This window comes from Gorilla gorilla, chromosome 20, assembly GCF_029281585.2.
Source record: "Gorilla gorilla gorilla isolate KB3781 chromosome 20, NHGRI_mGorGor1-v2.1_pri, whole genome shotgun sequence".
NCBI classification, from domain to species: domain Eukaryota; kingdom Metazoa; phylum Chordata; class Mammalia; order Primates; family Hominidae; genus Gorilla; species Gorilla gorilla.
The window spans coordinates 43,059,275-43,072,334 of record NC_073244.2 but is presented as its reverse complement, the minus strand read 5'-3'; the positions used below and the strand labels follow the sequence as shown (position 1 = coordinate 43,072,334).

Here is a 13,060-nt window from a genome sequence, read left to right as displayed (position 1 = left end):
CTATTTACTGAGTGTTTACTCTTTCGTAGCCCTAATACATAACTCCTCGGATCAACTCTCATGGATTTGATCATTGGTGACCTTTGGTGTTAAGTTGCTGACTGCTCTGTCACAGAGGACACCACCTTGCTCATCCTGGGGAGTGGGAGGGCACATTTCACGATGTGCATGGGGGAGGAGAGAAACTGGAACATGCAAGCAGATGGCCAGGGGACCTTGAGGACATGGTCTACGGAAGGCCTTTAAGTATCTGGGAGCTGGGGTTCAAATGAGAAATCTTACTTGGTGAGAGCAGGCAGGGGTTGGCTTCGAATATTCTGTTTTGAGATAAAGAGCTACCGATCACACGGGGAGTATAAGCAAGGTTGAATGAGAAGCGATCAGGATGCTGGAGAGTTCAGCCCTGGGCGGGGAGCTCAAGTCAGGTTTCTAGCCCTCTTCCCTGTGCCAACCTATACCCTACATTGGGAAAGAAACAGACCTTAAAATTGTCCAGCTTGATGGCATCGCGGGAAAGGGACTAAGTCCAGATAATGTCCTCCGAGGCTGCGGCCTCGGGGGCAGGACACACCTCCTGCGGGCCTATTCAATGATCAGTTAAATCACCTGAAGCACACGCATTTCCGGGGAGCGCTCCGGGCATCCTGGCTTGAGGGTAGAGTGGGCGGAGGTCCCTAAGGGAGAGGTGGGGCTCGGGCTGAATCCCTCGTTGGGGGCACCAGGGTCAAGTGGCTAACCTGGCAGCACAGTCACGGGGAGGCCCTCTCTCATTGGGCAGAAACTAAGTCCGAAGCCGCGCCCCTCCTGGGCGAGGAGGTTCCACCTCCTAGGTTCCTGTGATTCTCCTGCCTCAGCCCGAGTAGTGGGACATCCCACTTGCTCCCGCCATTCTGTTTACCACAGGTGACAACCGCCATGGCTGAGAGGCAGGGAGGTCCCCCGAGGACCGAGCGAGGCTCGGTCTCCCAAAAAAAAAAAAAAGATACATTGAAGTAATTTAAAAACACTTAGGAAGATGTCATTTCTTCCTATCAAGGCGTCCTCCCTTTATGGTTTGTTGTTATATAGGGAACGATAAAAAGAAAGTTTTTTTGGAGGAGGTCGGCCTCGAACTCGAGGCTCTCGCACCCTCGCCTCCCTGAGGGCCCGAAGGCCGGCACAATGGGCCAGAGCCACAGTGGCTCCTGGGGTCGGGGGTTGTCCTTTCTTCCCTTTGACCTTACGCAGGGTGAGGGAGCCAATCACAAGAGGCTCACCCCTGACGTCACCCAGTCCCCAGGGCCAGTGAGGGCCCTGTGTTCCCTGGCGCCCCCTGGAGGGAGGAAGGGGAACTGTATCTGAGAGAGAGCAGCCCATTGGGTCCGCTGACTCCGGCCGGGTTCCCGTGCCGCGTCCAACACCCCTCACTCCCTGTCTCACTCCCCCACGGAGACTCAATTTACTTTCCATGTCCACATTCCCAGTGCTTGCGGAAGATATCCCGCTAAGAGAGAGACATGTCAAAGGTAGGGTAGATCCACATTTCCAGGCACCAAAGATGGAGATGTTCCAGGAAAGACTGCAGGGCCCCTGGGCACCTTCCACCTCCTTCCAGGCCATCACTGGCATGAGAAGGGGCAGACCAGTGTGAGCTGTGGAAGGAGGCCTCTTTCTGGAGGAGCGTGACCCCCAGTAAGCTTCAGGTGGGGCAGTTCCTGAGGGTGGGGATCTGAAATGTTGGGGTATCTCAGGTCCTCTGGGCTGTGGGGTGGGCTCTGAAAGGCAGGTGTCGGGGTGGTGGGTCCTGAATAGGAGATGCCGGGAAGGGTCTCTGGGTCTTTGTGGGTGGTGTACCACGCGGGATGGGAAGGCCAGGACTCGGGGCTGCGGTCTCAGACCCGGGTGAAGCAGTGTCCTTGCCCCAGGGGCTGCTGCTGTTGCTGCTGCTGAGCATGGGCGGGACATGGGCATCCAAGGAGCCGCTTCGGCCACGGTGCCGCCCCATCAATTGCCACCCTGGCTGTCGAGAAGGAGGGCTGCCCCGTGTGCATCACCGTCAACACCACCATCTGTGCCGGCTACTGCCCCACCATGGTGAGCTGCCCGGAGCCGGGGCAGGTGCTGCCACCTCAGGGCCAGACCCACAGAGGCAGCCGGGGAGGAAGGGTGGTCTGCCTCTCTGGTCAGGGGCTGCGGAATGGGGTGTGGGAGGGCAGGAACAGAGGGCTTCCTGGACTCCTGAGTCTGAGACCTGTGGGGGCAGCTGGGGAGCTCAGCTGAGGCGCCGGCCCCAGGCACAAGCTCATTCCCCCACTCACACGGCTTCCAGACCCGCGTGCTGCAGGGGGTCCTGCCGCCCCTGCCTCAGGTGGTGTGCAACTACCGCGATGTGCGCTTCGAGTCCATCCGGCTCCCTGGCTGCCCGCGCGGCGTGAACCCCGTGGTCTCCTACGCCGTGGCTCTCAGCTGTCAATGTGCACGCTGCCGCCGCGGCACCACTGACTGCGGGGGTCCCAAGGACCACCCCTTGACCTGCGATGACCCCCGCTTCCAGGCCTCCTCTTCCTCAAAGGCCCCTCCCCCCAGCCTTCCAAGCCCATCCCGACTCCCGGGGCCCTCAGACACCCCGATCCTCCCACAACAAAGGCTTCTCAATCCGCACTCTGGAGGTGTCTTTCTGTGGGCTCAGGGCAACCACACACACACAGGGTGGGTCCAGCTTCCAAACCATTTTCTACAGAGTCACAGTACAGAACTCTGGTAGAAAACAGGGTGGACGGCTGGGCGCGGTGGCTCACGCCTGTAATTGTCGGAGGCTGCGGTGGGTGGATCAGCTGAGGTGAGGGGTTCCAGACCAGCCTGACCAACATGGAGAAACCCCATCTCTACTAAAAATACAAAATATCGTCGGGCGTGGTGGTGCATGCCTATACTCCCAGGTACTTGGGAGGCTTAGGCAGGAGAATCTCTTGATCCTAGGAGGCGGAGGTTGCAGTGAGCAAGATCCCGCCATTGCGCTTCAGCCTGGGCAACAAAAACAAAGCTCCATCTCAAAAAGTAATAATAATAATAATAATAATAATAATAATAATATAAACATTAAAAATGTTCGGCCAGGCGCAGTGGCTCATGCCTGCAATCCCAGCACTTTGGGAGGCCGAGGCGGGTGCATCACCTGAGTTCAGGACTTCGAGACCAGCCTGGCCAACATGGTGAAACCCTGTCTCTACTAAAAAAAAAAAAAAAATTAGCTGGGTGTGGTGGTGCGCGCCTGTAGTCCCAGCTACTCAGGAAGCTGAGGCAGGAGAATCGCTTGAACCCGGGAAGCATAGGTGCAGTGAGCCGAGATCACGCCACTGCACTCCAGCCTGGGTGACAGGGCGAGACTCCGTCTCAAAAAAAAAAAAAAATAAATAAAATAAAATAAAAATAAAAATAGAAAATAGTCAACTACTATTACTCAATAGCAACAGATGGTAAAATACAGGCTCAGAGAAATTAATGATTTGTGCCTGGTCACACAGCCAACAAATGGCAGAGATGGGACTTCAACTCTGGGCAACTGCACTCTGCCATCCTTCCTGTAGAACTCTGAGGAACTGAGAGTCTTGCATCTTGGAGGATGTTCCAATCAATTTTTTTTTTTTTTTTTTTTTTTTTTTGAGACGGAGCCTCGCTCTGTTGTTGAGACTGGACTGCAGTGGCGCGATCTCGGCTCACTGCAAGATCCGCCTCCCGGGTTCCTGCCATTCTCCTGCCTCGGCCTCCCAAGTAGCTGGGACTACAGGCGCCCACCAGGACGCCTGGCTAATTTGTTGTATTTTTTAGTAGAGACGGGGTTTCCCCGTGTTAGCCAGGATAGTCTTGATCTCCTGACTTTGTGATCCGCCCGTCTCGGCTTCCCAAAGTGCTGGGATTACAGGCATGAACCACTGCGCCAGGCCCAATTTTGTTTGTTTGTTTTGTTTTGTTTTGTTGTTTTGGGAAAGGGTGGCGTGGAGAAGACTGGGAAACAACCAGTGGTCACCAGAGCTGTAGCACCTCCTTCACCTCTGAGCTCTGGGGCTGGGAACCCCAGGCTTCGGGGACCACTGTGGAGGACGCAGGTGGCCCCCTCTTTCCTGACATCTCAGGAGAGGGAGCGGCAACCGGTTAGGGGAAGAAAAGAACAGGAAGGTTATACAGCCAGGTGGGGAAGGGGCCAACTCCCTGAAAAACCCCTTCCCAGAGTTCTTCTTCAAGCGCAGGGTACCCAAGAGTCAAGGCCCCGCCCCCTTTCCAGTGGCCCCTTTTCTACTTAGGTGACCGCTCCTGGCTGGGATGGGAGGTAGATGGACCGGGGGGTGGGGGTGGGGGGGTGGGGGGAAGGGAGAGGCAGTGGATGAAGGAGAATGGAAGAGATGACATCCCCCTTGGCCCATTCATCCCATTCAGGTCCCCAAGCCGCGCCCCCCTCCGCCCCACCTGCACTGCCAGTGCCAACGTCAGAGGGAGGAAGAGGGAGCTCGGCTTAGAAGGCTGAGGCCCTGCCACCTGGGCCACACAGATCATGTGGCCTTCCTTCTCCCCACAGAAGGCCAGACCATGGACACCCCCTGAGCTGGAGGTCATCCTCCATCTCCACCCTGTTTTCTTTTTCTTTCTTTTTTTTTTTTTTTTGCGATGGAGTCTCGCTCTGTCGTGGAGGCTGGAGTGCAGTGGCGCAATCTCTGCTCACTGCAAGCTCCCCCTCCTAGGTTCACTCCATTCTCCTGTCTCAGCCTCCCAAGTAGCTTGGACTACAGGGGCCCGCGACCAAGCCCAGATAAGTTTTTGTATTTTTAGTAGAGACGGGGTTTCACCGTGTTAGCCAGGAAGGTCTCGATCCCCTGACCACATGATCCGCCCGCCTCGGCCTCCCAAAGTGGTGGGATTACAGGAGCGCAGCACCACGCCCAGCTAATTTTGGTATTATCAGTAGAGATGTGATTTCACAGTGTTGGCCAGGCTGCTCTCGAACTCCTGACCTCAAGTCATCCACCCGCCTCAGCCTCCCAAAGTGCTGGGACTACAGGTGTGAGCCATAGTGCCTGACCTGTAGTTGTTGAATATTTATTCTTAATCTACAAGTTGGGTGTGATGCAAGTCCTGTACATGGAGTCCCCCAAACTTCTAGAGCAAGGGCTTCCCCATAATCCTGGCAGGCAGGCCTCCCCTGGGGTTCCAAACTTCTGTCCCCACTGAAGTGTTTATCCTCTTCTCTAATCCCAGCCTCCTTTTCCCTGTTTCCATGTGCTCTGAGAGATGCTCCCGCTCCCCCAGGCTCCCTCTGCATCCCCCTCATTTTCTTCCTCCCCGCTGTGTCAATGGAGTCCTAACCCCCACCCTTGACATTGTCCCCTTTTCCTACTACAAAGTGGGACCTTCTTTTCCCCCGAGTGGTCCTGTCTAGGGGTGCCGCTGCCGGGCCCCCTCTGCTCTTCCTGCTGGAGACTGGGGCCTTTCGGGAGTCAGCAGGCACCCGGGCCAACCGCAGCCAGCGAGGGGTCAGCGATACTTCGCCGGCGAGTCATCAGGGTGAGCTGGCCGTGTGCGATGCAGTCACTGGCTGGGTGACAGACCCCCGGACCGCTGTGGACTTGGTTGTGCTCGAGGTGGAGGTGTTGGGCGAGGTGCCTGCAGCTGGCGGCAGTTCCCTCCGCCAACACTTCTTTGTCACCTGCTTCGAGGCCGATAACTCTGAAGAAGGTGGCCCAGGGGTAGGTGGAGAGGCTGCCGCCGGGGTGTGGACCGGGGGGCACTGGGTGTCTGAGTGCAAGGCCGAGCAGTCCTATGTGCGGGCATTGACCGCTGATGCCCAGGGCCGTGTGGACTGGCGATGGATTCAAACTGGCACTGCCTGTGTCTGCACACTCCTCAGCCGGACTGGCCGGGCCTGAGACTTATACCCAGGAACTGGTCAGGCAGAAAAAGAACAGAGCTGGATGCTGAGAGACGTCAGGGTTGGCCCAGCTGCTCTACGGACGGACCCCAGTTGGGGAACTCATCAAATCATGGCAAAATCACAACTCTCTGAATTTGAGCTCAATCTCTGTAGGATGGGTGCACCAACGTGGGGTTTTGAAGGTTGAATAGGAGCTCTCCCGGGGGAACTTGAGGGTAATCATGATGATGATGATAATAATAATAATAGCCACTATTTACTGAGTGTTTACTCTTTCGTAGCCCTAATACATAACTCCTCGGATCAACTCTCATGGATTTGATCATTGGTGACCTTTGGTGTTAAGTTGCTGACTGCTCTGTCACAGAGGACACCACCTTGCTCATCCTGGGGAGTGGGAGGGCACATTTCACGATGTGCATGGGGGAGGAGAGAAACTGGAACATGCAAGCAGATGGCCAGGGGACCTTGAGGACATGGTCTACGGAAGGCCTTTAAGTATCTGGGAGCTGGGGTTCAAATGAGAAATCTTACTTGGTGAGAGCAGGCAGGGGTTGGCTTCGAATATTCTGTTTTGAGATAAAGAGCTACCGATCACACGGGGAGTATAAGCAAGGTTGAATGAGAAGCGATCAGGATGCTGGAGAGTTCAGCCCTGGGCGGGGAGCTCAAGTCAGGTTTCTAGCCCTCTTCCCTGTGCCAACCTATACCCTACATTGGGAAAGAAACAGACCTTAAAATTGTCCAGCTTGATGGCATCGCGGGAAAGGGACTAAGTCCAGATAATGTCCTCCGAGGCTGCGGCCTCGGGGGCAGGACACACCTCCTGCGGGCCTATTCAATGATCAGTTAAATCACCTGAAGCACACGCATTTCCGGGGAGCGCTCCGGGCATCCTGGCTTGAGGGTAGAGTGGGCGGAGGTCCCTAAGGGAGAGGTGGGGCTCGGGCTGAATCCCTCGTTGGGGGCACCAGGGTCAAGTGGCTAACCTGGCAGCACAGTCACGGGGAGGCCCTCTCTCATTGGGCAGAAACTAAGTCCGAAGCCGCGCCCCTCCTGGGCGAGGAGGTTCCACCTCCTAGGTTCCTGTGATTCTCCTGCCTCAGCCCGAGTAGTGGGACATCCCACTTGCTCCCGCCATTCTGTTTACCACAGGTGACAACCGCCATGGCTGAGAGGCAGGGAGGTCCCCCGAGGACCGAGCGAGGCTCGGTCTCCCAAAAAAAAAAAAAGATACATTGAAGTAATTTAAAAACACTTAGGAAGATGTCATTTCTTCCTATCAAGGCGTCCTCCCTTTATGGTTTGTTGTTATATAGGGAACGATAAAAAGAAAGTTTTTTTGGAGGAGGTCGGCCTCGAACTCGAGGCTCTCGCACCCTCGCCTCCCTGAGGGCCCGAAGGCCGGCACAATGGGCCAGAGCCACAGTGGCTCCTGGGGTCGGGGGTTGTCCTTTCTTCCCTTTGACCTTACGCAGGGTGAGGGAGCCAATCACAAGAGGCTCACCCCTGACGTCACCCAGTCCCCAGGGCCAGTGAGGGCCCTGTGTTCCCTGGCGCCCCCTGGAGGGAGGAAGGGGAACTGTATCTGAGAGAGAGCAGCCCATTGGGTCCGCTGACTCCGGCCGGGTTCCCGTGCCGCGTCCAACACCCCTCACTCCCTGTCTCACTCCCCCACGGAGACTCAATTTACTTTCCATGTCCACATTCCCAGTGCTTGCGGAAGATATCCCGCTAAGAGAGAGACATGTCAAAGGTAGGGTAGATCCACATTTCCAGGCACCAAAGATGGAGATGTTCCAGGAAAGACTGCAGGGCCCCTGGGCACCTTCCACCTCCTTCCAGGCCATCACTGGCATGAGAAGGGGCAGACCAGTGTGAGCTGTGGAAGGAGGCCTCTTTCTGGAGGAGCGTGACCCCCAGTAAGCTTCAGGTGGGGCAGTTCCTGAGGGTGGGGATCTGAAATGTTGGGGTATCTCAGGTCCTCTGGGCTGTGGGGTGGGCTCTGAAAGGCAGGTGTCGGGGTGGTGGGTCCTGAATAGGAGATGCCGGGAAGGGTCTCTGGGTCTTTGTGGGTGGTGTACCACGCGGGATGGGAAGGCCAGGACTCGGGGCTGCGGTCTCAGACCCGGGTGAAGCAGTGTCCTTGCCCCAGGGGCTGCTGCTGTTGCTGCTGCTGAGCATGGGCGGGACATGGGCATCCAAGGAGCCGCTTCGGCCACGGTGCCGCCCCATCAATTGCCACCCTGGCTGTCGAGAAGGAGGGCTGCCCCGTGTGCATCACCGTCAACACCACCATCTGTGCCGGCTACTGCCCCACCATGGTGAGCTGCCCGGAGCCGGGGCAGGTGCTGCCACCTCAGGGCCAGACCCACAGAGGCAGCCGGGGAGGAAGGGTGGTCTGCCTCTCTGGTCAGGGGCTGCGGAATGGGGTGTGGGAGGGCAGGAACAGAGGGCTTCCTGGACTCCTGAGTCTGAGACCTGTGGGGGCAGCTGGGGAGCTCAGCTGAGGCGCCGGCCCCAGGCACAAGCTCATTCCCCCACTCACACGGCTTCCAGACCCGCGTGCTGCAGGGGGTCCTGCCGCCCCTGCCTCAGGTGGTGTGCAACTACCGCGATGTGCGCTTCGAGTCCATCCGGCTCCCTGGCTGCCCGCGCGGCGTGAACCCCGTGGTCTCCTACGCCGTGGCTCTCAGCTGTCAATGTGCACGCTGCCGCCGCGGCACCACTGACTGCGGGGGTCCCAAGGACCACCCCTTGACCTGCGATGACCCCCGCTTCCAGGCCTCCTCTTCCTCAAAGGCCCCTCCCCCCAGCCTTCCAAGCCCATCCCGACTCCCGGGGCCCTCAGACACCCCGATCCTCCCACAACAAAGGCTTCTCAATCCGCACTCTGGAGGTGTCTTTCTGTGGGCTCAGGGCAACCACACACACACAGGGTGGGTCCAGCTTCCAAACCATTTTCTACAGAGTCACAGTACAGAACTCTGGTAGAAAACAGGGTGGACGGCTGGGCGCGGTGGCTCACGCCTGTAATTGTCGGAGGCTGCGGTGGGTGGATCAGCTGAGGTGAGGGGTTCCAGACCAGCCTGACCAACATGGAGAAACCCCATCTCTACTAAAAATACAAAATATCGTCGGGCGTGGTGGTGCATGCCTATACTCCCAGGTACTTGGGAGGCTTAGGCAGGAGAATCTCTTGATCCTAGGAGGCGGAGGTTGCAGTGAGCAAGATCCCGCCATTGCGCTTCAGCCTGGGCAACAAAAACAAAGCTCCATCTCAAAAAGTAATAATAATAATAATAATAATAATAATAATAATAATAATAATAATAATATAAACATTAAAAATGTTCGGCCAGGCGCAGTGGCTCATGCCTGCAATCCCAGCACTTTGGGAGGCCGAGGCGGGTGCATCACCTGAGTTCAGGACTTCGAGACCAGCCTGGCCAACATGGTGAAACCCTGTCTCTACTAAAAAAAAAAAAAAAATTAGCTGGGTGTGGTGGTGCGCGCCTGTAGTCCCAGCTACTCAGGAAGCTGAGGCAGGAGAATCGCTTGAACCCGGGAAGCATAGGTGCAGTGAGCCGAGATCACGCCACTGCACTCCAGCCTGGGTGACAGGGCGAGACTCCGTCTCAAAAAAAAAAAAAAAATGAAATAAAATAAAATAAAAATAAAAATAGAAAATAGTCAACTACTATTACTCAATAGCAACAGATGGTAAAATACAGGCTCAGAGAAATTAATGATTTGTGCCTGGTCACACAGCCAACAAATGGCAGAGATGGGACTTCAACTCTGGGCAACTGCACTCTGCCATCCTTCCTGTAGAACTCTGAGGAACTGAGAGTCTTGCATCTTGGAGGATGTTCCAATCAATTTTTTTTTTTTTTTTTTTTTTTTTTTTTTGAGACGGAGTCTCGCTCTGTTGTTGAGACTGGACTGCAGTGGCGCGATCTCGGCTCACTGCAAGATCCGCCTCCCGGGTTCCTGCCATTCTCCTGCCTCGGCCTCCCAAGTAGCTGGGACTACAGGCGCCCACCAGGACGCCTGGCTAATTTGTTGTATTTTTTAGTAGAGACGGGGTTTCCCCGTGTTAGCCAGGATAGTCTTGATCTCCTGACTTTGTGATCCGCCCGTCTCGGCTTCCCAAAGTGCTGGGATTACAGGCATGAACCACTGCGCCAGGCCCAATTTTGTTTGTTTGTTTTGTTTTGTTTTGTTGTTTTGGGAAAGGGTGGCGTGGAGAAGACTGGGAAACAACCAGTGGTCACCAGAGCTGTAGCACCTCCTTCACCTCTGAGCTCTGGGGCTGGGAACCCCAGGCTTCGGGGACCACTGTGGAGGACGCAGGTGGCCCCCTCTTTCCTGACATCTCAGGAGAGGGAGCGGCAACCGGTTAGGGGAAGAAAAGAACAGGAAGGTTATACAGCCAGGTGGGGAAGGGGCCAACTCCCTGAAAAACCCCTTCCCAGAGTTCTTCTTCAAGCGCAGGGTACCCAAGAGTCAAGGCCCCGCCCCCTTTCCAGTGGCCCCTTTTCTACTTAGGTGACCGCTCCTGGCTGGGATGGGAGGTAGATGGACCGGGGGGTGGGGGTGGGGGGGGGGGGGGGGAGGAGGGGAAGGGAGAGGCAGTGGATGAAGGAGAATGGAAGAGATGACATCCCCCTTGGCCCATTCATCCCATTCAGGTCCCCAAGCCGCGCCCCCCTCCGCCCCACCTGCACTGCCAGTGCCAACGTCAGAGGGAGGAAGAGGGAGCTCGGCTTAGAAGGCTGAGGCCCTGCCACCTGGGCCACACAGATCATGTGGCCTTCCTTCTCCCCACAGAAGGCCAGACCATGGACACCCCCTGAGCTGGAGGTCATCCTCCATCTCCACCCTGTTTTCTTTTTCTTTCTTTCTTTTTTTTTTTTTTTGCGATGGAGTCTCGCTCTGTCGTGGAGGCTGGAGTGCAGTGGCGCAATCTCTGCTCACTGCAAGCTCCCCCTCCTAGGTTCACTCCATTCTCCTGTCTCAGCCTCCCAAGTAGCTTGGACTACAGGGGCCCGCGACCAAGCCCAGATAAGTTTTTGTATTTTTAGTAGAGACGGGGTTTCACCGTGTTAGCCAGGAAGGTCTCGATCCCCTGACCACATGATCCGCCCGCCTCGGCCTCCCAAAGTGGTGGGATTACAGGAGCGCAGCACCACGCCCAGCTAATTTTGGTATTATCAGTAGAGATGTGATTTCACAGTGTTGGCCAGGCTGCTCTCGAACTCCTGACCTCAAGTCATCCACCCGCCTCAGCCTCCCAAAGTGCTGGGACTACAGGTGTGAGCCATAGTGCCTGACCTGTAGTTGTTGAATATTTATTCTTAATCTACAAGTTGGGTGTGATGCAAGTCCTGTACATGGAGTCCCCCAAACTTCTAGAGCAAGGGCTTCCCCATAATCCTGGCAGGCAGGCCTCCCCTGGGGTTCCAAACTTCTGTCCCCACTGAAGTGTTTATCCTCTTCTCTAATCCCAGCCTCCTTTTCCCTGTTTCCATGTGCTCTGAGAGATGCTCCCGCTCCCCCAGGCTCCCTCTGCATCCCCCTCATTTTCTTCCTCCCCGCTGTGTCAATGGAGTCCTAACCCCCACCCTTGACATTGTCCCCTTTTCCTACTACAAAGTGGGACCTTCTTTTCCCCCGAGTGGTCCTGTCTAGGGGTGCCGCTGCCGGGCCCCCTCTGCTCTTCCTGCTGGAGACTGGGGCCTTTCGGGAGTCAGCAGGCACCCGGGCCAACCGCAGCCAGCGAGGGGTCAGCGATACTTCGCCGGCGAGTCATCAGGGTGAGCTGGCCGTGTGCGATGCAGTCACTGGCTGGGTGACAGACCCCCGGACCGCTGTGGACTTGGTTGTGCTCGAGGTGGAGGTGTTGGGCGAGGTGCCTGCAGCTGGCGGCAGTTCCCTCCGCCAACACTTCTTTGTCACCTGCTTCGAGGCCGATAACTCTGAAGAAGGTGGCCCAGGGGTAGGTGGAGAGGCTGCCGCCGGGGTGTGGACCGGGGGGCACTGGGTGTCTGAGTGCAAGGCCAAGCAGTCCTATGTGCGGGCATTGACCGCTGATGCCCAGGGCCGTGTGGACTGGCGATGGATTCAAACTGGCACTGCCTGTGTCTGCACACTCCTCAGCCGGACTGGCCGGGCCTGAGACTTATACCCAGGAACTGGTCAGGCAGAAAAAGAACAGAGCTGGATGCTGAGAGACGTCAGGGTTGGCCCAGCTGCTCTACGGACGGACCCCAGTTGGGGAACTCATCAAATCATGGCAAAATCACAACTCTCTGAATTTGAGCTCAATCTCTGTAGGATGGGTGCACCAACGTGGGGTTTTGAAGGTTGAATAGGAGCTCTCCCGGGGGAACTTGAGGGTAATCATGATGATGATGATAATAATAATAATAGCCACTATTTACTGAGTGTTTACTCTTTCGTAGCCCTAATACATAACTCCTCGGATCAACTCTCATGGATTTGATCATTGGTGACCTTTGGTGTTAAGTTGCTGACTGCTCTGTCACAGAGGACACCACCTTGCTCATCCTGGGGAGTGGGAGGGCACATTTCACGATGTGCATGGGGGAGGAGAGAAACTGGAACATGCAAGCAGATGGCCAGGGGACCTTGAGGACATGGTCTACGGAAGGCCTTTAAGTATCTGGGAGCTGGGGTTCAAATGAGAAATCTTACTTGGTGAGAGCAGGCAGGGGTTGGCTTCGAATATTCTGTTTTGAGATAAAGAGCTACCGATCACACGGGGAGTATAAGCAAGGTTGAATGAGAAGCGATCAGGATGCTGGAGAGTTCAGCCCTGGGCGGGGAGCTCAAGTCAGGTTTCTAGCCCTCTTCCCTGTGCCAACCTATACCCTACATTGGGAAAGAAACAGACCTTAAAATTGTCCAGCTTGATGGCATCGCGGGAAAGGGACTAAGTCCAGATAATGTCCTCCGAGGCTGCGGCCTCGGGGGCAGGACACACCTCCTGCGGGCCTATTCAATGATCAGTTAAATCACCTGAAGCACACGCATTTCCGGGGAGCGCTCCGGGCATCCTGGCTTGAGGGTAGAGTGGGCGGAGGTCCCTAAGGGAGAGGTGGGGCTCGGGCTGAATCCCTCGTTGGGGGCACC

The 13,060-nt window shown here is 56.2% G+C and overlaps 1 pseudogene; it reads left to right on the top strand.

Annotated features, from left to right (window-relative positions):
- Positions 1-11,474: 11,474 nt before the first annotated feature.
- Positions 11,475-12,340, top strand: LOC129528770 (neurotrophin-4-like; annotated as a pseudogene).
- The last annotated feature ends 720 nt before the right edge of the window (positions 12,341-13,060 follow it).